At 45.2% G+C, this 25,397-nt stretch overlaps 1 protein-coding gene across 5 annotated transcripts in view; it reads right to left on the minus strand.

Annotated features, from left to right (window-relative positions):
• Window positions 1–25,397, minus strand: part of IMMP1L (inner mitochondrial membrane peptidase subunit 1) — a 272,369-nt gene that overhangs the window by 135,439 nt on the left and 111,533 nt on the right. The window lies entirely within an intron of this gene.

The following is a 25,397-nucleotide window of genomic DNA, read 5'->3' on the forward strand; positions in this document are numbered from 1 at the left end:
AACCCTCCAGGAATCAGGCAACCACAATTTAACTGCTACAAGACTGATAAGAAAAAAACAAGGGTTAGTTTTTGATTGACCTTGCACAGTGCGTTAAAAACGCAAAGTTAACCTTCTTTATATTCCACTAAATAGTTTGGCTCAAGCGGTCTGTGTTTATCAGCATTTCTTAACCTGGCTCCATACTCTTTAACCACCTTCCCAAGGTATTCATTAGTGGTGGGAACCAGCATATTAACAAAAAAAGATTTCAAGACCAATTCAGGAGTTAAAGCATTGTAGACAAAAGAAAGAAGAAACCATGATAGCCCAACTTGAACTGATATTATAGGAGACTTCTGCATAAAGTAGGAGATATGCCCAATTTTCACAAGCAGCATTACATAAAACAGTAAATAATCTAGAGTCCTAAAAATAAGCATAGCACCTTCTACAGTTTCAAGTTAAACTGTGATCCCGGGGCTGAGATTATCATGATAGGAAATCCGTGGAGTTGGAAAATGTAACTAATGAAGATCAAGGCTATTTTTTGGCAGATGGCGATTTAGGTAAGGCTAAAAATTAGTAATTTTGGAGTAGGTGTCAACTGTAACCATGATGTCTTTATGGCAGTGTAAGAAGGAGCTCTACAATAAAGTCAGCGGCCATGGTATGCCAGGGTTCAGACGCAATTTGTAGATGCTGTAGTAAACCAAAGGCTCTTAGATGAGAAGTCTTAATTTGGGCACAGAGAGAACATACATTAACATAGTCCCCTACATCCTATGACATCCGGGGCCACCAGAAGAAATAGGACAGCAATTCCTAAGTATTCCTTATTCTTCTGCATCCCATCTTGAGCAAATCATGACAGAATTCTAAGGCCTTCTCCTGTACGGATTTTGATGGAAGATAAATCCATATTTCAGAAGTAACTGGCGTGTCGACTTCAGATTAGCCGCTGTCTCTAAATCTTCATCGGCTTGACAAACTTTATCGAGGAACGTTGTAATCACCATTATCATCCGTTCTGTGGAAATCACATTTTCTATCTCAGTACAGTGGTAACAACATTATTGTACTGAGTAAAGGAATAAGCTCATCTGGCCTGGCAACTATTTGTGCATTGTGTCATCTGAAGGACCTGCATGTTTTAATGATCTGCTCAAACAGATACCTCAAGTCTGAACAAGCCTCCTTTATGGCCTACAACTCCAATTTGAGAATTGAATAACTACTTCCTGGTGAAGAAACAGTTCAGGAATAGCAGAAGAATTGATCTTTATCCTGTAATTGTAAAGCACTGCCTCAAGGGCCACATCAAAAATGTCAGCTTCAGCTATGAACTTCTTGGCAGTGCCAGGATTACATAAGACAGGAGCATTAGTTTAGGTTTCTTTCAATCTCTCAAAGGACTTCTATGTATCTGGACTTCAACTGAATCAATGCATAAATGGTTCCCTCTTTAGAATTCTAGATATATCACAGATTAGCGCTGAAAGGTTCTTGATAAGTTGCCAGTAAATGCTGGAAAAACTAAGGAAGCACTGTGTATCCTTACCTGAAGTGGGTGATGGCCAATTTAGGACAGATGAAACTTTCTTTAGGTCCATGGCTGAGCCCCTTGAGTTTAAGAAATAACTCAAATAGATGAATTCCTGAACTTCAAATTGGCACTTCACTGACTTAACAGTTGTTTTCTTATGAGTAGATGAAGAACTTCAGAGACATAAATTAGATGAGCTACCAGGTTCTTAGAAAATATTAAAATATCATCCCAAAAAATTCATGTGAAGATATTGATATAAAAGAGAAAATCATATCCATGAATCACTGGAAGACTGCTGGGGCTTGACTTAATCCAAGTGGCATTGCCAGATTTTCGAAATGGCCAAAAGGGGCTTTCATTCATGATCTCCCTTGGTCCTTAGGAAATAATATGTCTCTCTCAAATCTAATTTTGTGAACATCTGAGCCCCTCAAACAGCCTCCAAGATGCCCTTGATCAATGGCAGGTGTATATCTGTCCTTAATGGTTATGTCACACAGTTTTCGATAGTCAATGCAAGGCCTTACTTCATTATTCCTTATTGGAACAAGGAATAGATAAGTATCTGCAGAAGAGGTGGATGGTACCATCAAATCATTCTCAAGATTTTCCTTCAAATATTCCCTTAAGCTTTGCTTTCTGGTTTTGGCCAAGCGTACTTATAGCTGAAGGGTAGCTCAGTATCAGCTTTTAATGATGTGTGCAATCACCTGACTAATGTGGCAGAAGAAGACTGGGCTGAGGTTTGATGATTAAGTCAGAAAATTCTGAATACTGCTCCGGAACCATGTACAAAGAGGCCACCAAGGAAGTAGATTCTTCTTTGATGGCAGACCGTTTGAGTTTCAGCATTCAGACGTCTTTAACAGTCAGTATTATAAAACCCTGAACTCAACAACATGTTTTAGTAGGGGATTATGGCAACACAACCATGGCAATCCCAAAATGACCGGATGATTGAGAGAGGAAATAAGGTAAAAACTGAGCGATTCATGATGGCCGTAGTTTTTGTAGTTCCATCAAATGTCTTCATCATTCCTGCCTTTCCGTAGGTACTCTGTTGATAGCATTCTTCTCTGCCCAATCAAGATCTATATGTATACCGTTGGCACTGGAGTCTATAACTGCCATAACTTCTGAGATGAAATTCCTAGGCGAACTGATATTAATAGGCAAAAAAAAAAGAGTTTATACCCATCCTCTGGAGAGAAACATGAAGGTTTAGACAGAGGAATATGATAAGAGTCCAATCCCCCTTTCCTTAAAGGGATGGGACTTAGGTGTTTCCCAACTCATTACTGGGATACACAGGATGCTTTCAGATCAAATGACCCTCATGGTCACAGAAAGAGACCTTTCATTTGCATGCTCTGTTTCTTGTTCTCGGACAGAGGGACCAGAGTTGTTTCTATTTGCATCAGCTTCACTTCAGCAGAGCTACTCTTTGCCCCTTTGGGTTTATGGGCTAATAAGCCCCTTGGTGATGATACACTGGGGAACACATGACTAGCCTTCCTTTCCATTTTCATTAAATCAATACTCTATACGCAGGGCTTCATATGATAAACGCATTCAAGGTGGCTGGATGAGGCATGTCAAGTAAATTATCCCGTATGGCGTCTTTCAATCCTTGTTGAACAAGGGTCAGCAAGGTCCATTCCACCCACTTAGTCTCTGTCGCTGTCTGAAACTGGTAACATAGCTCATGACATCCTAAGTATCCTGTTGGATGTCACAAGGTGCCTCTTGAACAGAATATTCCAAATCAGGCTTTCCAAACACTGACCAAGGCTTCTCCAAGAAAAGACTGTACAATTATCCATACTTGGAACTAATGCAGTTAGAAAATTCCTAAAATAGAGTTGCTCCAGATTGACAACTTAAGAGATGTTCCTCCTTCAATCTATCCAATGCAAATTGAGTAAACTGGAAAGCAAAGTGAACTGACGTTACATACAAACATTATTGAGCCTTCTAGCATTACTTCAAATCGTACTGTAACATGAGCCACTAAGGCTATGGCATTCTGGTTCCTGTACGATTCCAGTTCAGCATCTTTTTTTTGTATATTAACCTCTTTGGTGCTCATGATGGAATGATTACGTCATGTGTGTGAAATTATCTTTGGGTTGGTGCACAATATGTATTGTGTTGTCCTTTGTGTAATTTTCTTTTATTTTTCCTTTCTAGTGGGATATCACTGGTGCTTGCTGTGTCTGTCCAGAGTAGGTGCTGTGAGTGGTATTGTTTTTGAGTACGTATATCTTTGTGATAAAGTCACACTTTGTTTATTACTTATTTTACATAGTTTTGGTTGTTTTTGACTTATTTGTCAAGTTACATTTATTAGTAAGGATTATGGGTAGCAGCACGATGACCGCTCAGCAAGTTGTTGGTATGCTTTTTAAATCCTCCTCTGACCGTGATTATGAGACTGACTCTGCATCTGAGGCAGAGGAGGAAGTGCAAGATTCTGGCAGGGAATTTTCTGTCCGAGAGGAATCATCAGCTAATGAAGCCACTCTCAGTGTGGATGAACTGCTTCTTTTAGAGGAGAACACTGTTGTGCCAGAGGCATCTGAATGGCAGCCTGGGACTGCAATGCTTCCCATTGAAAGAGTTGAACTCTGGGTTGCCCCAAACATGGCGCAGCTGGTGTTGCCTGTCTTTACTGGTATTGCAGGTTAAGAGTGAATACTGAAAACTTTTTGTCTATAAATTTCTTTCAGTTGCTTACGGACGATGTATTTTTGAATGAGATTGTTGAGCAGGCTAATTTGTATGCTGAACATTATTTGAGGGACAACTGTGCCTTGGCTTAAGCCCCACTCTAGAGCGACCCAGTGGACTCCCACAAATCTGGATAAGTTGGAAATGTTCTGTTTAACTTCTTTTGATGGGCTTGTTAAGGAAAATGTTGCTGTCTTTATATTGGTCTACTAGTCCCCTGATGGCAACGGCTATATTTCCTGCAACCAAGAGTCATGATAGGTATTTGCTTCTGATGCTGCATTTTGTAGATAATGCTTTAGCGTTGCCACAAGATTACCCTGATTATGACCATATTTTTAATATTCAGCCTGTCCTTGAATACTCTGTAAATTGATTTATGATCCAGGGAAAAAAAATATCTGCGGACGAGTCCTTGGTCCTGTTCAAGGGCCGTTTGTTTTTTAGGCAGTACATTTCTAACAAGAGGGCACATATGAAATTAAGAAGTATATGATGTCAGAATAGGACTTGATAAGTCTATATTTCAGGGTATACAATGGTAGGGATTCCAGTACTGAACCCCCTGGTTGTCCGTCTACTTTCGGAGTTAGTGAGAAAATTGTGTGGGAACTTGGTAGAGGACTTAGTAACAAAGGTCACCATTTATATGCAGATAAATAATCCACTGGTGTGCAATTGTTCAGAGAATTGGTCCAAGTGGATACTGTTGCTTGTGGCACAAGCCACTCTAACTGTAAAGGCCACACAAAAGAGTTTGTAAAATAAAAAAGTTGAGAGGGGACAGTGCAGTGCTTTGCCTACTGAAGAACTTCTAGCTTGAAATTCACAGACAGGAGAGATGACTACATGCTGACTACCATCCATGATGAAAGTACTTCACCTGTGACTGTTTCGGGTCAGGTTGCTGAAAAGCGCAAACGTGTGAATTTTAGACTATAATAAGCACATGGGTGGTGGTGGTGGTGATAGAGGAGATCAGCGGTTGGAACCTCACACTGCTGTTAGTAAGGCTTACATTTGGTATAAGAAGTTGGCTAACCATCTTTTCCACGTAGCAACCTTTAATGTTTTTGTTATATTTAACAATTGTTCTCTAGAGTTGAAGATGACATTTTTTACATTTCAAGAGTCTGTAATAGGCAGCCTTGTTGCAATGTAACAGGCAAGTGTTCCTACAGTTGGAGTGGTGGAGGATGTGGCTAGATTGAAAGGTCACCACTTTGCTGATCACATCCCTCCAATGCCCAAAAAAGACATTTCCAGTAGGAGATGTAGAGTCTGTATGCGAAGAGATGCACGGAAGGAAAGTTGTAATTACTGCCCGACTGTCCTTCTAATCTTGGACTGTGTGTGCCCACTAGTTTTAGAACATACCATACACAGAAGAAATTTTGGGAGCTACTGTGAGGGTAAAAGTAAATTCCCTGCTCTATATTGTTTTTTTTGTTCAGTTTGATAGTTGGCAATAGTGTCATGTATTTAGTAAGAGCTTTTGTGTATGTAGGTTTATATTTACTTACAGTTAGTGGGTGTTTTCTTTTTTGTTAAAAAATTGTGATAAATGTGATGGTAGTGTGCATGGACTGGCACATGGCTGGCGGTGTAAGTGGACTCATGCTTGGCTGGCAGTGTGCGTGGACTGGCGCTTGGCTGGCGGTGAGCGTGGACTGGCGCTTGGCTGGCAGTGAGCGTGGACTGGCGCTTGGCTGGCGGTGTGTGAGAGCTGGCACTTGGCTGGCAGGGTGTGAGTAGTGACTTGTTGCCAGTCCGCACACTCTGTCAGCCGGTGAAACAGCTGTGTCAGGCATGTGGGCATATGAAAGTGATGGGCCTTGAATGACACTGTCTGTTGATGTGAGTGTTGGAATGTGCTGGGACTGCAGCTGTTTGCATGAATGGTCTTGTGTGTGTCACGTATGAAAAGGTGTGTGAATGGACTGTAAAGAGGTTGCTGTTTTGATGCAGCTTTACAGCTCAAGAGCTGCGAGTCATTGGTTCGGTTTTTTTACCTTTCAATTATTAACAGCACATTTCATTTTTGTGAAATCTCTTGTTAATAATAATATATATTGAACCACCATTCACCCTTGTGCCAAATCTAACCAGTATGTGTGTGTATTTGATGAATATATGGCTCTGCAGTAATAATTGTTTTTTCTGTCTTTTTCTGCCAGGCTTTACATAGCATGAATTTTGTAATGTGCTGGGCCCGCAGTTGGCGGTGTGAATGGTTTGTGTGTATCAAGTATATCAAGTATAAAAGGAGTGTGGCTGGCTTGTGAAGTGGTTGGTGCCTTATTAAAGCTTTACAGCTCACAAACTGAGTCACTGGTTCAGTTTTTCTACCTTTCAATTATTAACAGTGCATTTCATTTTTGTGAAATCTCGTTAATAACATTTTATATATTGAACCATCACTCACCCTCGTGCCTGATCCAACCAGTATGTAGGTTTACAAAGACCGGTGGGTAGCCACAAGACCTTTTCATTGCACCTCTTCCCTCTGTTCGGAGTTCAACTCACGAAAAAAACCTGCTCAGCTGTAATCAGGCATCAAAGCACACCCCTGACACTCTAGGTGTCTTGTGTGGGACCCTAATGATCAAGTATGCCACCAATTAGGTTGGTGGGTGAGGGGTCTTTTTAACAAAACCTAAGGTAGTTTTTTTCACAATTTGAGTGCTTGGGGTAACTTAGAAATAATAGACTTGGTAGTGTGCTTGCTTTTTGTCTAGGAAACATCTACCAACTCTAGATCTGTTCGAAAACTAGACACATAGGCAGTACAGGGCAGTGTGACTCTTGTGAATCCCAATAAGTTTTCTTACCCACAATGCCCTGCAAACCTCTCAATGTGACTAAAATCACACATTTTCCTTCCATTTCTCTGACATATTCTTCCAAAAACAGAAATAAACCACAAATATCCTATCACCCAGCGTGCCCATCAAACTGCACTGATTAACACACTTTGGTGCCCCTTCAATCTCTACAGGTTTGTGGTCCTTCCCTGTTGCAGGCACTTGGCCCAGGTATCATTTTTATCGGGACACCAAGGGAAACGCTGAGTGGTAGGAAATGTGTGACTGCTAAGATTTCAGAATTTTCCATCACAGAAGTGTGAGGAAAATGTGTTTTTTTGCCCAGACAAATTATGAGGTTTGCAAGGGATGCTGGGTACATAAATTTAGTAAGAGCCACACAAGTCACCTCATCCTGGGTTCCTGCAGGTCTCTAGTTTTGAAAAATGTAAAGGTTTGCTTGGTTTCCCTAGGTGCCGGCTGAGCTAGAGCCCCAAATCCACAGTTAGGCACATTACAAAAAAACAGTCAGTTGTCAGTGAAAGGATGTGATGTGTCCACATTGTATTTTGGGCCATTTTCTGTCATGGGCATTAAGCCAGCCCATATAAGTGAGGTACCATTTTTATCGGGAGACTTGGGGGAATGCTGGGTGGAGAGAAGTTTATGGTTCTCCTCAGATTTCACAACTTTGCATCACAGAAATGTGAGGAACATGTGTTTTTAGACAAATTTTGAGGTTTGCACAGGTGGGTAGAAAAATGTGGTAAGAGCCACATAAGTCACCCCATCCTTGATTTCCCGAGGTTGAGTTTTAAAAAATGTACAGGTTTCTTAGGTTTCCCTACGTGCCCGCTGAGCTAGAGGCCAAAATCCACAGCTAGGCACATTGCAAGAAAAAAAGGGTCAGTTTTCAGTGGACAAAAGTGATGTGTCCATGTTGTGTTTTGGGCTGTTTCCCGTTACGGGCACTAGACCTATCCACACAAATGAGGTACCATTTTTATCGGAAGACTTGAGGAAACACAGAATAGCAGAAGTGTTATTACCAATTGTGTTTCTCTGCATTTGTACATTCCAACAGTCAGTGTATAAGAAAGAAGTCTATTTGAGAAATGCCCTCTAATTCACATGCTAGCATGGGTACCCACGAATTCAGAGATATGCAAATAACCACTGCTTCTAACTCCCTACCTGGTGCCCATTTCAGAAATACATAGGATTCCTTGATACCTATTTTTCACTCTTTATATTTTACCTAATTAATTGCTCTATACCCGGTACACAAAGAAAACCCATTGCAAGGTGCAGCTCAGTTATTGGCTCTGGGTACCTCGGGTTCTTAGTGAACCTGCAAGCCCTATATATCCCCGCAACCAGAAACGTCCAGCCGACATAACAGTATTTTGCTTTTGAAAATCTGCCATAGTTAGACCACGTCACAGATGAAAACGTAGACCGAAATGGCTGTTTTTTTCCAACTCAATTTCATTTTTTAAATTTTATTTCAACTGTTACTTTCTATAAGAAAACCTTGAAGGATCTACACAAATAACCCCTTCCTGAATTCCCGATTTTGTCTACTTTTCAGAGATGTATAGCTTTCCAGAATTCACCATTGGTTTCACATCCATTTCTGTCACTAACTGAAAACACAAAAAATAGGAACGATTGGGTATGTCCCAGTAAAATGTCTACACTGTGTTGAAAAATGTAGTTTTCGGATTCTAGTCTGCCTATTTCTGACAGCTGGGAATGTGTTGATTTAAACCCTTCATTGATGTAATTTGCAGGGGAAAAACTGATGCTTTCTTCTGCAGCACATTTTCCCACAAAACCCAAAATTTAGCTGTATATTTTGGCTAACTTCCTGGTCCCCGCCAAGTGAATCCAGAAACCCTGGGTACAGAAAGACAAACAATAGAGAGAAGTTTGTGTGGCCATACAGAGTACAGACCACATGCCATTAGGATGTATGATTAACTTACAAACATATTCAACGTAAATATATATATATATATATATATTGACTGGAAAAAATGTAACACTATAGTTAGGTGTGATAAAAGGATCTGTTTTTGTTTTTTTTTAGTTTAGAAAATTCACTGAAAACAAACAAAAGTTAAAGTAACATTATAGTTACGTGAATTTCTCAGTGCCAATGTTTAAGTTCTGGACTTTAAAAAACAAAAAACACAGAACTTCAGCAGTTACAGCTAGCAGCACTAACTGTAACTTGCCCTCCGCCATGCACTACATAGGGCCTCACATATGACATCACTTATTCCGTGTTCTATAACATAATTTATGATATCACTGATGACATCTTAAATGACATTTGATTTCTTCAGTGAATTTCTGAAGTTTTTTTTTTTTTACGTAAAGTAGACTTAATTACCATAAATAAATTCAACCTCCACTCCCCCCCCCCACCATGGCCTACAGCCAACACCCTCCCCACCTCCCCATGCAGCTAACCCCATACTATGCACAGCCTTTGGCCGTGCATAGTAGGAAGCTTGCCACACAGCATGACCCTGGGGACCACATCCACCAGGGCCATATTTTTTTTTTAATTAAAGAGGGTACTTTCTCAGAATCGTATGAAGTGAGTGCTTCTTTGTTTGGTGGTGATGTGCTCAATTTCCTCTGCATCAAGAACCTTTTGGTAAGCTGTTCATCAACCTGGGAAAAGGTAGGAAGACATTTGCACACCACTAACGTATAAGGAGCAGGGCCAAACGGGCAGAGTTTCTAGCTTGTTTTGCATATTTGCATACTCATAGTTATCAAAAAGGAGAACCATGGACTCTGCTCTCATCAGGAGATGTCAAGAAAGAACCCACTTGTCACAGTCACTATGGATGAGATTGCGCTCCAATAGAGCAATGATTCATTTGTCTCCATCAAGGATTTCAGATCATTTTTAAAAGTTGAATTGCAGCGAACACACACTTGCTTTGCCTTGGCCAAGCACAAGAAGTTAGGATGATTTCCCCTTTACAGGAGCAGAGTTTCAACTGGGGCACCTGATATGTTTATATTTGTTAGCGCTTTCCCTTGAGGTTTATTTTCTGTGAAATGAGCATCAGTGCCATAAGGGACCCTCATCTTCTTAATTTATCCAAGAAGAGCCCACAGTTTTGGGGACAGTGGAGGAAGCTCCAAGACCCCGCAGCCCCAGCCGGCTTCCCGCATCCAGTGGGAGCCAGTATTACTCCCACCCACATGGAGCTGTTAATAATGCTGCTCCCTACAGGCGGGAGCAATGTTTATTTTATTTTTTTAAAACAGATTTTATTGGAATTTGGTTCAAAGACATTCAACTTCTAAAATTGTCATATTTTCTATAATCATACAACTTTTGTCACATGACATAGCATTGTTAAACACTTCTCAATAATCGCTAGTGTTGTATAATACATAAACATTTGCGTCAGCTCAGAAGGAATATAGCACATAGGTGTGTCGTCCCATAATCTGCCTGCTTTCCCTGTTGTTCGTGTAGGGTGGTCTCATGTTGTGGGTGATGGCGTGGTCCCATTTTCTTCTATATGGGGTGTCCTAGTCTCTTCCTGTAATGTTGCAACTATTTGTTCCCAAGCATTAGTTATCTCCGGGGATCCCCTTCCCTGTCTGTGTTCCCTTTTCAACACTAGGCTTTTGTACTCTGCCCAGCACCTGAGTTCCCTCATCCAGCATTGGAGATTGGGACCTATCAAGAGTCTTCCAGTACTTTGTTATCTCTCTTTTGGCCAGAGTATACGCAAGGTTTTGGAATTCACTGGTTGCTTTGTTCTTGTGAGTGTGAGGGAAGCAATGTAGCAGACAATGGGCTGGGATACAAGCGCTTTAGCACTCTGTGATTTCAGCCACATATGATGTCACCGCGCTCCAGTAAGTGGTTAAGTGCGGGCAGGTCCACATCATGTGGATAAAGTCCACCGCTTCTTCCCCGCAGCAGGGACAATGCGCGTCTATTACCCGAAGGTGGTCGCGAAGCCGTTTCGGAGTGAGATAGGCTCTATGTATAAAATAAAAGTGTATAAGTTGAAACCTGGCGTTTCTGGAGACCTTCAGCACCCTCTCCAGTATCTGTTCCCCGGCCTCCTCTGGTATTGGGATCCCCAGGTCCATTTCCCATTTTTTTCGCAGATCGTCCGGGGGAAACATTACTCCCTTACGGATTGCCCTATATAAGCCAGTTATGACTATGTGTGCCATCTGAGGTCATTATGTAGGTGCTGGGCTCGTGAGGTCTGGGCTCCGTACCTCCCATTTACCAATGGGTGCCAATGGTGTGGATGATTGCTCAGTGCAGCAGGGAGTGGCCCTGCGGCAGGTCATGTTCCTGCTGGAAGTCTTCGAATGGCATCAGGTTGCCCTCTCTGTATAGGTCTCCCATCTGCGCGGCACCTGCCTCCTCCCAGGTCATCACTCTCCTCCACTCGCCTGTACGAGGCAGCCATTGAAGCCATGTCATTGGTATCTCAGGTGCGTAAGGCATGATTGTGCTTGTCTTCTGGAGGCACCGCCTCCAGCATCGGCGGAAGACCCAAATCTCTGGGGCAGGCAATGGGCCCGACCCAGAGAGTCAAAAGAAGAGAACAGCCAGCTCGGAGATAGGAAGAAGAGTCGACATGGCCCCACCAACAGCTCGGGTCCTGCACTCTGCAGTCCACCGGATCATCCACTGCAACTGGGATGCCAGGTAATAGGATTCGAAGTCCGGGACCGGTAGGCCCCCCTTCGCTCACCGTCTCTTCAGAGTGGCGAGTCCCACTCGGCATCTCCCATCTCCCCATATGAATGCCGTAATGAAGGAGTCCAATTCCCTGAAGAGCGAAAGAGGGACCCAGATCAATAATACCACAAAATATTACAATAGTCTCGGCAGCGCCACCATCTTAATTAGTGCTATTCTTCCGGCAACGGACAGTGGAAGCGACCTCCAGAAGCCCAGATTGGATTTCAATGCTCTAATGGTGCTCCCTATATTAACTTCCAGGATATCCAACCTTGACTCCCAGGTAGGTCGTGCATCAGGGCTCCCAGGATACATGTCCGAGCTCCTCGGGTGGGTCCCGGTCCGCAGAGAGCGGGAACAGAAACAATTTCTACCAGTTTACCTGTAGCCCTGCCAGTTGGCCAAATTGTGCCAAGAGTGCTTGGGCTCCCTTTAGCCCTGGCCCGGCGTCTCGTAAGAACAAGAGTAGATCGTCCGCATACAGTGCGGTGATGCCGGTCTCGGTGCTCTAGCCCCTGATACCAAGTGGCGGTTCGTGCTTGGGTAGCTAATGGTTCCATTGCCAATGCAAATAGTAATGGTGAGAGTGGACAACCCTGCCTAGTGCCCCTTTCTACCGAGTATTGCTCTGAGATTGTGACTCGGGTTCGGACTCGTGCTTTAGGGTCTGTGTGTAATACTTTCATCCAGTTGATGAATCCCTTGCTCAGTCCCATGTGTTTGAGGACTGCGTATAAATAATCCCACTCTAAACTATCGAATGCCTTTTCCATATCTACTGCTAGTATAGTTGCAGTGCTTACATGTGTGGTGTCAGTTTTTAGTATACAGATAGCTTGTCGGATATTCTGAGCTGAGTTCCGGGTGGGGGTGAACCCTGCCTCGTCTGTATGGTCTAATATGGGAGCAACCTTGTCGCTAGTATGCGACTTAGGATCTTGTAGTCCGAATTCAGCATGGATAGGGGCCTGTAGGGTTTGCTATTATTAGCCGCCTTGCCGGGTCTTGAGCAGAGGAATTATCAGGGCTTCCCTTATGGAATCTGGGAGGCATTCCGCCTCTTGTACCTTGCTGTATAACTGCGCCAGATTAGAGGCCAGTTCTTCTATGTACGTGGCGTAGAATTCTATTGGAAATCCATCTGTGCCTGGGTTTTTTCATTTTGCTAGGCCCTTAATGGCTTCTCTAATTTCTGCGTCCTGTATTTCACCTTCCAGAGCAACCCTCTCCTCTGCATCAAGGCTCTGGTGCGGAAGATGCCTGACCAATGCTTGTATACCTCCCCCCTCCACATGTGGGCCACTTGTATAAAGTGTGGTGTAGTATTCAAGGAAATTACGTTTAATCTCATCTTCAATATAATCTGCTCCCTGTCGGGGTCATGATCTCTATTAAGGGAGTCCCTCTTTTTGCAGGAGTGGCCAACTATGCCAGCAGCGCACCCGTTTTATCCCTCTCCACGTGTGCCCTTATCATGTAGTTTTTATAGTAAAAAAACGGAGTCTCTCAGTGCGCTCTGCTACTCGCTCACCTCCCCCTGCAGCTCAGGCGTTCCAGTCTTTGTCGTACTAATGTTCGTAGCTCAGTCTATGCCATCTCTATTTCACATAGGAGTGTCCTCCTAATTCCCATTGATGCAGCTATACATCGTCCTCAAACTACTACCTTAAATGCGTCCCACAGTATTTGGGGAGACGGGGCAGCAGCCGCATTCTCCTCGAAATAGTGTTTGATGTGTCCCCTTATTTGGTCTCGGAACGCAGGGTCTTCTAGGGATTCAGGTTTTAGGGGCTCGGAAGGTACACATGTGTTAGTTTTTTCCCAGGACAAATAGAGAAGAACTGGACTGTGGTCAGAGAAGTACTCTACAACTCTGACCTGAGTATGTACCTCGGGTGTGCATTGAAAGGTGTCCAATCGTACATGTAAGTCATGCACCGCAGAAAAGAAGAGTAATCCCAGGTGCTCGGGTTAAGGTGTCTCCAGGAGTCTGGCAGTCGCCATTCGGTCTGCCACTTCTGGAGTTTTTTAGCCACAGCGTTCACTGGTGAGTCCCTCAACGGAGGATGGGAGCTATCTAGTTCAGGGTTGGCCACATAGTTGAAGTCCCCTTCAATCAGCACTGCGTGAAGCAGGTGAGGGGCCAGGGCACTCGAGAGGTGATCTAAAAATGTGCTCTGGTCTGTGTTCGGTGCATATACGTTTATTAGTGCAATGTCCCGTCCCCCCTGACGGCCAGTGACCACCACATAGCACCCATTGGGATCTATAAGTGTGCTGGTCATTTCACATGGTACTCCTGCTCTAAATCCATATCAGGGTGCCCCGTGAATACGCAGAGTAGGTTGTGTAATACACTTGACCCCTCCTGCAGCGCCGCCCCCTCCGCTGCTGTCAAGTGTGTCTCCTGCAGCATCACTATGTGGGCCCCTCTCCCCTGCAGGTAGGAATATACCTTATATCATTTTAGACATGCATGCCTATGACATTCCAGGAGACCACTTTACAATGCTGCAAGTCCCCCATGAGGAATCAATAGTACAGTTTTGTTTCTGTGCACCCACTTCTTGTGCGTGGGGAGCATAATTGCAGTGTTTACCTTCAGAATTTCTTGTTGGGTGGTGCAGCGGTCGGCTTCTTTTATAACTTCAAACAACAAACTCCCCAACTCTCCTTCCCCAGGACAGGTGACAAAACAACCCCCCATCCAAACTATTGTAAACAAATATCGATACTTAAGGGGTGTGTGAAACTTTGTTCTTCAGCCGTGTGGAGCTCACAGCACCAGGCCCCACTCCGTCCGGTTTCTTCAAGCCTCGGAGTTCCATTTCTCATCTTGTCTCGGACTCTTCACTGCAGGCCACTCTTCACTGCAGGCCCCTCCATATAAGCATCAGTTGCTTGCCATGGTATCATATTATATCATCAGACGTTCTTGGTGTCACCACCGGCAGTTCCACAGTCATTACTGCCGAACTCTCAGACTCTGCGTCGGAGTCCGATCCCCGCGTTCGTCTCGTTGCCCCACATTGGGGACTAGCTTCTCCCCCGCTTAATGATGCCACGGCAGCAGAGCCACACTATCTCTCCCTTTGGGCTTCCTCCAAGGAAGGTGCCACCCCTCTGCGCCGGGGTCCTCTGGATCGCTGTTGCCTGCTCTTGGGTCTAGCTCTAAGAGGTACGCTCGTGCCTGCGGGTCCTTCGCGTTCATCTAGCCATTCTCTTGCCTCTTGTGGCATTCGAAAGAATCTTGCCCCTCGGCCCTCTGCCACCCTCAGTGTAGCAGAAAAGAGCATGGCGTATGGAAGGTTTAATATTCGCAACTGTTTTTTGATCTCCAGGAAAGTGGCTCTTTGTTTTTGCACATTGTGGGAGAAGTCAGGGAAAATTCGAACTATGTTGTTTTCCACTCTCAATTCCTCACTTTTCCTAGCTTGGGCAAGTATGTGGTCCTGGTCTTTATAATGCAGTAGGCGGGCCACCACCAGCTGCGGCGGGGCCCCGGGAGGAGGCGAACCTGCTGGTACTCTATGTGCTCTCTCGAAAGCGAAGAATCGCGACAGGCCCTCTGGCGCAACTTCAGTGCTTATCCATTTCTCCAGGTTTACAGTCAAGTCTTTAAGTTCAACTTTCTCAGGCAGCCCCACTATGTGGATATTGTTTCTTGATCTATTTTCGGCGTCTTCTGCGCGGGCCATTAGGGTCCCCACAGTGCTTTTCCAGGATGGACACACGGTCGCCCGTTGCTGATATTGCCGGTTTCAGCTCATCCACGTCTCGTTCCGTTGTTGCGACCCTTTCCGCCAGGTGTCTTTGGTCCTCTCGCAGTAAGCCCAAATCCATAGCCAGTGTATCTATTTTAGACTCCCAAATTTCCCTGGAGGTTGTGATGGCTTGTAGTATATCCCCTAAAGAGGGGCCCCCGCCAGGCCGTCCATAGGCTACGCAGTGCTAGTGTGTGATGAGGAGGGAAGTCAGGCTGCAAGTTGGTGTCTCCAAGCCTTGTCCCTTTTCTTATTGGGTTTACCCATTTTTAGCAGACAGCTGCTGTCCTGCCACAGTGCTGGACTATCTTGTGCTCAGTGCTTATTTTTTGGAGGGGTCTCTTATCAAGGTGGTGCACATTGTCGCCGTCTGAACTCAGTGTGCAGGGCCTGTCCACCTCAGCCAACTCTTTCCTTCAATGACTCCACTGTAGTCACCGCTGGTGGGGAAGAGTCCTCCCGGGTCGCGCCGCTCACCACGCTCTCACCTCTCTAGGGTGCAGGGACAGGGCCAACAATGCTCTTGTTGCGGCGCACTGCCGTTCTTGCGCAGTCGTGCCGCGTTCTGCCTCCGTCGATGTGGGGGAGGGGTGTCACATGTCACGTGTCTCGCTCCCCTCTGTTTCCTCCTCGGGGCAGGGTCCGCGAGCCTGGCAGCTCTGTTCTACTGCCACCCCCCTCCACTCCCTGTTGTGGGCCCTCTCCGCGGTCGAGAGGGGGCGGGGTCAACAGTTGAGGGCCCGGTGCACCCGCAGGGGCACAGGGTCACCTCTCCAAGGCTTCGCTCGTCTGCCTCACAGGCTCCTCGGTCCGGATCCGTGCAATGAGCTCTCCTGCTCGTTGGGATCAGCGGCAGACAGGAACCGCGCGTATTCCTAGCACGCCTGCCCTGGTCACGCCCATCATCTTGCGACTCAGCAGCTCTGGATTCCTTCTCGCCACAGGCTGTCTTTGGGACCCCGCCGCCGTGCTCCTATGTCGTTTTCTAGGTGCCTCCCCCCTTGTGGCTCTTTGGGGGGGGGGGGGGGGGGGGAGGTGTTATGGCTATCCAGGCTCCAGGGCTATTTCGCCAGGATTAAGGCCGACAGGGGTCCCGGGGCGCAGCTCCTCGCTTTTGCCACTCACTCCATCGACTCCAGGCCACGCCCCTGGCGGGAGCAATGTTTATACACGTTTCTATGGCTTCTATGGCTGCATCAATGCAAACAGAGAAAGATCTCAAGTCCCCTCCCAGCATTGCTGAAGACCCCACCTGCTGGGAGCAGACTTGGTGTTCCCTGTCGCTTGCTTGACAAGCAAACACAGGTTTCCCAGCTCGAACAGGGCAATAAAGCACCCTGGGCCTATGAGAATGCTTTATTTATAAATTGGTGCTCCTGCAAGATTCTCAGAGACTCTCACAAGCCTCACAGTCAAAATATACAATTATCTTTTACTCTTAATTTATCAAAAACTTCTAAAAGGATTAACATTAAATCCTAAAAAGTACAATCTGCCGACCAAGATCTAGCTTCCTGACGAATATGGTGAAATACCGTTAAACGTTTTTGCTGTAGCCCTGCCTAAAGAAGTCTTAGAAGAAGAATTAGTGGCATGGCAGCAGAGGGAAACCACCAATGCAGTAATACAGACATTGGATCAGTCACCACTAAGAGAATGGTACAAGTTTCTTGGAATATAGTCGGCCGGGCAAAATTTGTCAATGGGGGTCGGATAGCCCGTTTACAGGAGACATGGTTTACAGATACTTTTGATATAGACAGCGTCTTCATTATGTACAGCTGCTACAGTATCAAGGATGGGAAGAGCAAAGGGTGGTTTAATAGTCCTCATCTCTACTGCAGTTCCTTTTAGGATTATCAAAACATCCCTTGTCTCACCTTTCTACCAGCTTAATTTATTTTATTAAGCTTGGAACTTATTCAGAGAAGTACCATAAAAAGAATGGCTAAAGTGTACAACATCTTCCTCAGAGGGGGTCATTGAAGCTGAAAATCTTATTCAAGGCTACTGTACATTTGGATAGATCAAAATCCCATGCCCATATTATAAACGTATCCTTCACTTAATCAGAGAGAAGACACTACAGTGTATTGCCCACATCTTCTTCAGTCTTAGCCCTGATACCGTCAAAAATATTGTTATAATTGTTTACTATCAGAAGGCATAGTATGCTTTCTGATAGTAAACAATTATAACAATATTTTTGAACAGAGAGAACAGAGTAAAATAGACCAATTATTGGTTTCCAGAAATCACAGAGTGATACCAATCAACCTGGTTGTAGTGAAAAATTGCATCAGCGATCATAATCCTCTTATTCTAACATTATTGCTGACTTCCCCTTTGAATAATTGTACAGATACTATAGGACACATTAATCCAATAGGGCAAAAAAAGGTAAGGATCAAATGGGCGGGAGTTGATCCCGACAAATTTATGTCAGAGCGAATAAGAGGAAACAAAGATTATTTCTACTCCTGCTTGAAAGATGATGTAGATAGTATCACAATTATCGATGCACACATTTCGGTTTCCAAATCTGTTAATCAAGATCTCAGGCAAAGTTATCAGAGGTAAAAAACAAGGGCAAAAAGGGGTGGTTTGATCGTCACTGCACAATGGCACACAGGAAATTAATCAAACACCTACATGCTCATCCAAGGGATCGGGTAACTATCCAAAATGGCAGAATTCGACAAACAGACTATTAACTCAAGAAACAAGAATTTAGAATACATCGCTTGGGCAAGCCTAGTACAGGCTGCATATATCAAAGATAATCTACTATTTTGGAAGACTATTAACACTTCCATTCTTAAAGATAATTCCGTCCCAAACCTTGAAAACAGTAATAACAGCAGAAGTTTGGGTGGACCATTTTTCTACCTAATGAAGGGTGTAAAGGGACCATCTTTACACCCTCCATTGAGCAAGATCAAGAAGGTGGATTTCCATCGGACATTACCCAATTTGATATCACCTTCAATACAGAGGAAGTGCAGAGAGCACTAGCCAAATCAGTGCTGGGGAAAGCACCCAGCCTGGATAAAGTCCCCATAGCTGTGTACAAGTATCGCCTGGACCTTTGGGTACCCTTGCTCACACTTGTGTGGAACGCGGCTGGGCCAGGCAGAGTGCCTCCCTCATGGTCTGTATCTCTAATTATCCCAATAATTAAAAAGGGCTCCAAACAAGATCCAAAATGTTATAGACAAATTTCACTGCTGGATTCTCTATCAAATATTTTAGGTAGGGTCCTATTGGAGAGACTAGAGGCATGGGCCTAGAATACCAACATTCTTTTTCAAGTACAGTATGCCTTTAGAAGGGGCTTAGGGACTGTTGTACAATGCCTTAACGTAACCACCTAATACGGAAGTACTTAAAGGCTAGAACAGACAATCTATACATGTGTTCCATAGACCTAAGCAGCGCATTTGACCAAGTGAATTATAACAGGCTACGGAGATCCATGTACGCATTGTGGACCCCCCAAAAGAAATTACCTCACTACTTGCTTACATGTATAGCAAGGGTACAGTATGGTGCATAGGAAGAATTAAATAGACCATTCAAGATATGCAGGTGATAAACCAGGGGTACATCTTAGCCCTGTTCCTTTTCTCAATTTATCTTAATGTTACTGATGAGTGACTGCAGTCACTTGGTGCAGACTTTCCAAGGGTAGCAGCCAGACCCATACCTATCCTGCTGTATGCTGATGATACCGTTCTTTTGGCATTAACTCCAGTGATCCTGTAGGCCCTTATTAATTCTTTTAGTGACTTTATACAAAGTACTGACGTAAAGATTAATTAGGGGAAGGCTTTCACAATGTCATGCTGTAGAAAAAAATGGGGAAACCTATCCATTTTATCTAAAGGGCAATAAGATCGCAAGCATGAAGCAATTTTGTTACCTAGGCTTAAGGTTCTCAGATAATGGGGGTTGGAATTCACATAGAGAGGTCAGTGTGATAAATATGTCTAGGAAAAATGAGGGGATATTTAGATTCACTGCCAAATTAGGGACTAAACCTTTCCCAGAAATGTTAACACTTTATAGTTTCAGGACGGTATCTGCTGCAACATATGGTGCAGGCATTTGGTGGGGCTGGGAAAAAAAAAATCAAATTTTACAAAAAACAAGGTAAGTCCTTGAGAAGGTTGTTAGTCGTACCACAATCAACCCCTAGTAGTACTGTCCACATGGAGCTGGGCCTTCAGCATATATTTGATATTATAGAGCCCAACCCATTGCTATTCTGGCTCGCAGTCTGGTCAAAATCAGAGGCCCAACTACCCCAGGATATTATCAGGTAATGTATAGAGTTGGACCAGGCATATATGATACTGTGGGTAGTCCAGATTAAAAGGAGTTTACAACTCATTAGAGACAATGATACCAATTTGTGGAGGAATCCTGAAAACATCTTACTTTTCCAAAATACGTACTAAAGAATTATGTTAGGGGAAAAATGTGCAAGAGTAGCTAAAGTAGGGGATGAGATCAAAGTCACAGTGATAGCATAGACATGATACCTTACTCATCAAAGCCAACAGTGCTACCTTAGCTTGTTTCATAATTTGTATCATAGAGTTCTTTTGACAAGATTCCGTCTTTTTATAATACACCACCTGGTTGGTTTTTAGACGGGAACTAAGCTGGCACACAAGAATGTCAAATGCACGTATGAAAATGTATTGACCTAATCAACTATGCATGCCACCCTGTTTTGCTAATTTTATCATGAAGGCAGAAAAAAATCATATCAATTTCTGAATTGAATGAATGACATAAAAGTCAGTCATGTCTTAGCAAAATTCTTTATATATGTAATAAGAAAAAGGAAAGGATTACAGGATAACTGATTGTATTTAAAACCATTATGAGCAGTCCACCCTTTATGTTTTGATTACTTTGAATTTTTAGATACAACTATCTTTTTTAACTATCATTTATTTGCACTTTATCTACCCTGCAAAGAAATAATTAAATGTTAAGATTGCTGAGGAGGGTTTATTGCTGCTTGCACTTTACCTAAGAAACCTGTGAAGGAATGGAAACCTTTTGCGATTATTTTATCTCTGTCTAAATTTCATTTTGTTATAACTCTGAACCTGATTTTAACACAGATGGATTATTTATTAACTGAAGTGGAATCATGACTGGTTTTTAAACCAGTTTTTTTTATTATGTTGAAACGCAGTAAGATATTGTGCTTTTATGGTCATTATGATATGAACCGAATGAACAAGTTACTTACCTTCAGTAACGCATTATCTGGTAGAGAATCTATATTGCTGCAGATTCCTTACCTTAGAATGTCCTGGCATCAGTTTGGAATCCGGAACTTTTGGTGAGCAATACTGTTGCACATGCCATTGGGTGGCGTCGTTCGGATCTGCGTGGCATCGTCGTTGGAGCCGTCTGTGATGTCATGGTCACCTATAAAGATGCCACCCAGGCACAAGTATATCAGTTCCTTTTCCACTAATTTGCATGCCAGACGCACAGACCCATGGAAAGAACTAACAGCTTGTCTGTGCAAAAAACTAGGGCCCTGAAAGGGATAATCCCTGACCCTATTTAGATGTGTCTGCAGAGCGGGGGGCATGGGTGGGTGTAAGGAATCTGCATCTAGAAAGAGTCTCTACCAGATAATGCTCTATCGAAGGTAAGTAACTTGTTCATCTGACAGAGACTTCTAGCTGCAGATGTCTTACCTTAGAATAGATACCCAAGCCATAACCTCCTGGTGGTGGGCTGTGGACGGATCATCTTTACACTAGAAAGTGTTGTAGGACTGAATAGGCAAAACGCCCATCTCTACGGACCTGACTGTCTAGGCAATAATGTCTTGTGAACATGTGTAAGGATGCCCATGTCGCCGCCTGACAGATGTCCAGGACTGGAACACCCTGTGGCTAATGCAGTGGTACCAGCCTTGCCCCTGGTAGAATGAGCTTTCAAGCCCTCAGGAGATTGCTTCTTGGCCAGCGCGTAGCAGATCTTAATGCAGAGAGGGACCCAGCACGAAATGGATCGCTTCTGCACAGCCCGACCTCTCTTTGCTCACACATACCCCACAAAGAGTTGGTCATCCACCCATACCTCTTTTGTGCAGTTAAGGTAGAACAACAATGCTCTTTTTGGGTACAGTCAGTGGTGTCGCTCCTCTTCTTTAGAGGGATAAGGCGGAGCAAAGAAGGTTGGGAGGGTGATGTTCTGACCGAGGTGAAATGGGATGACCACCATGGGGAGAAAAGAGGCACGAGTTCCAAGTACCACCTTGTCCGGGAACATGGTGAGATACGGCGGGGGGTAGAGTTGCATCTCACTCACCCTCCTGGCAGATGTTATTGCCACTAAAAAGGCTGTCTTGATGGTGAGAACCCAGAGGGGGCAGTTGTGCAGTGGCTCAAAGGAAGCACACATACAAAATGTGAGAACCAGATGCAGGTCCCACTGAGGCATAATAAAGGGCATAGGGGGAAAACCTATGTGCAAGCCCATTGAGAAATCTATGTACAACAGGTGATCTGAACAACGAAGGCAAATCAGGCAGCCGGAAGAACGCAGACAAGGCGGAAAAATACCCTTTGAGAGTGCCCAATGCAGAGCCCTGCTGGGCAAGGGTTAATATAAAGAGAAGAATGTCAGAGAGAGAAGCAGAAAGAGGATCAAGAGATCTTTCTGTACAATAATTTACAAAACGATTCCAACGGCAGGCATATGCCTTCTTAGTGGAGGGACGCCTGGCTGCCAAAATAACTTTAGACTTTGGGAGGAAGGTCGAAAGCTGTCAACAGCCGCTCAATCTCCAAGCATGAAGGTGCAGAGTTGACAGGTTCGGGTCGAGAACCTTTCCCTGATGCTCTGACAGAAGATCTTCCTGAAGGGGCAGCCTGATCTGAAGATGCTCATTTCCAGAAGCTCGGGATACCAGACTCTCCTTGCCCAGTTCGGAGCCACCAGAGTAACTTATGCCCAGCCGTTCTTGATCTTCTTGAGAGTTCTGGGCAGAAGTGGTATGGGCGGAAAGACGTACATGAGGCCTGAGCTCCATTTGTGACGAAAAACGTCGCTGGACGAGTTGGAAATTCTAACGTGCAATACTGCTGACATTGCGCGTTCTTTGCAGAGGCGAACAGATCTAACCAAGACTCTTCCCAATGCTGAAAAAGTCCTTGTGCTACCTCTGGGTGGTGACACCACTCGTGATCTGCTAGGCATCAATGGCTGAGTTTGTCTGCCCTGGTGTTCAGGGAACTTGCCAGGTGTTGAACAACCAGGGTTATGCCCTGTTGTTCCAGCCATGTCCGGAGATGCAGGGCCTCTTGACAAAGGGTCCATAGCCCCACACCACCCTGCTTGCTGCAGTACCACATTGCGGTGGTGTTGTCCGTGAACACCTGCACCATCTTCCCTTTTACAACAGGAAGAAGATTTTTCAGTGCCAGTCGAATCGCCCGTAGCTTCAGTAAGTTGATATGGAGTCCAGATTCCGCTAGAGATCAAAGGCCTTTGATCACCAGCTCTCCCAGATGGCCTCTCCATCCCAGAAGTGACGCAACTGTCACTACTGTAAACTCTGGTTGGGGAAGGAAGAGGAGTCGGTCTCTGACCCAATTGCAGTTCATTAACCATCACTGCAGGTGTTTTGCAGTTTCCTACAAGATCTGAACCGTGTTGACAAGATTTCTCTGATGCTGTACCCATTCAGGTCCCACTGCAGAGCCTCGTATGCCATCTGGCATATTTTACTAACAGGATGCAGGAGGCCATGAGGCCCAACAGCCTCAGAGTCTGTCTCACCGAAATCCAGGATAGAGGCCGAAATATCGGAATTCTAACCTGAATATCCTGGACTAGCTGCTCAGGAGGACAGGCCACAAACTGCAGTGTCCAGAACAGCTCCGGTGAAAGGGAGCCTCTGAGAGGGAGTCAGGTGTGACTTTGGCATGCCTTTAGTGAATCCCAGTGAATGCAGGAAGTTCGTAGTCTGTAGGTGGGTGAAGATTGCCTGGGGCGAAGTAGCATATCCATGTGATTCGCCTGGACAGCCGCCGAAAAAGCCAGATGTTCGACGCCAGGCGTGGCGTCTAAGGGCCATTATCGACTAAATCGATCTACCCAGGGAGGCAGTTGTGTTTAATCCACACTTGATAGTAAACTTTGCTACATCTCTCTCCTCTTTGACTGCTTGTGAGAGAGTGTCCCACACACCCTTCAGGACCTGAGGCAGCACCTGTGCCACTGTCTCCCATAAAGTATAGGAAAATGGCCCAATAGGCATGGGGTGTTTACCAATCTCAATGCCAGGCTGGAGGAACAAAATAGCTTCTTCCCAAATGGTCCAGCCTCTTGGATTCTATTTCCGGGGCAGCGGAAGGTGCCATGAGAAGTGGAGGCTTGGACCCCCAAGCTCTCCAGGGTGGGGTGTTGTGTGAGGAAGCTAGGATCACCTGGAGCTGGGCGATGGTGGCAGCCAACTGTCCTATTTAAAGGAGCCCCGGTGTTAGGTTTGGCCCACGTCCCCAGCAGGACATTCAAGAGGGCTTCATTAAAGGGTAACATTGGTTCCGATGTGGAAACCCCCGGCTGAAGAACCTCTGTCAGGAGGTTAGTCCTGACCGGCACCATAGGCAGATCTAGGCCTAAGACCTCAGCTGCTCTATGCACCCCCATAGCATATGATGCTCCCTCCTCTGTAGCCACTGTAGGAGGTGAGAGTATGCCAGTATCTGGACAGGTATCCAGTCCACTTGCCTCTCCTAACTCCATATACCAGTCCATTTGTTCCAATTGAGACTTCAGAGGGTCCTGAGACCCCTCCCATTCTTCACCAGTGCCTGGCTGATCATAGAAAGGCTCAGGCAATGATCTGGCCCCAGTTGGCGCCGTCTGCGCTGGAATCAGCATTGTGCAACGCCATTCCAGCTCCGGATGATCGGTTATTAAAATGGGGCTCAGGCCACCGGTGGGCCCGGGAGCAATGACGTCGGGAGCGACGCTGGAGTAGGGCGATCATGTGGACTCTGCGTCGTTCCGAATCCGATAACGAATCCAAGAGACCCCATTGGTGCCGAGGCCAAAGCAAAGCCGCCGGCGTGTAACAGAATGGGGCCTTGCTGACCCCGAGGTGTCCGAAGGCACGCCAGCAGGGCCAGCCTGCTCAAATACCAGACACATGGCCTTGTAAAACTCTTTGAGCTGAGCAGGGGTTGCTCCGGCTCCTGAAAGGAGGGGGTAGGCTTCAAGTCGGCCCTAGCAACGGCTCAGCGGAACAGTGCCTGGAACGTCAACATTTCCGACTTGCCTTGTCAGCCGACGAGCAAGGTGAAGTCGAAGTCCACTTAGACTTCTTCTTGTTGTGCCTCTTCCCCGAGTTACCGGAGGACCTCGAATGGGACGAAGAGGACTTAGGGCTCTTGGAGCAGTCCTACGACCTCCTCCTCGACCGTGACATCAGAGGAGTGGCGCCTGCCTACGTCGCATGCTGGCCCATCACGAGCTTCAGGGACCACTCCCTCAAAGCTTTCGGAGCCATGAACCGGCAGTCGGAACACGACTTTGAGTTGTGGTCTCAGTCTCAACACCAGAGACATAACGCACGCCTTGAACCCCATCTTCCTAGATGTCATTCTTCACACAGACAACAAAAATCTTCAAAAAAAAGTTGAAAAAAAGCCCTGTCAAAAAAGACAGAGGGTAACTCGATTGCAGAGCTGCGCTTTAACAGGCGCGGAAGGAAAAGAACAGATGTATGCGTGCCTGGGTGGTGCCTTTATAAGTGACCGTGATGTCACAGACGGCTC

Source organism: Pleurodeles waltl, chromosome 3_1 (genome assembly GCF_031143425.1).
Source record: "Pleurodeles waltl isolate 20211129_DDA chromosome 3_1, aPleWal1.hap1.20221129, whole genome shotgun sequence".
In the NCBI taxonomy this organism is placed as follows: Eukaryota; Metazoa; Chordata; class Amphibia; order Caudata; family Salamandridae; genus Pleurodeles; species Pleurodeles waltl.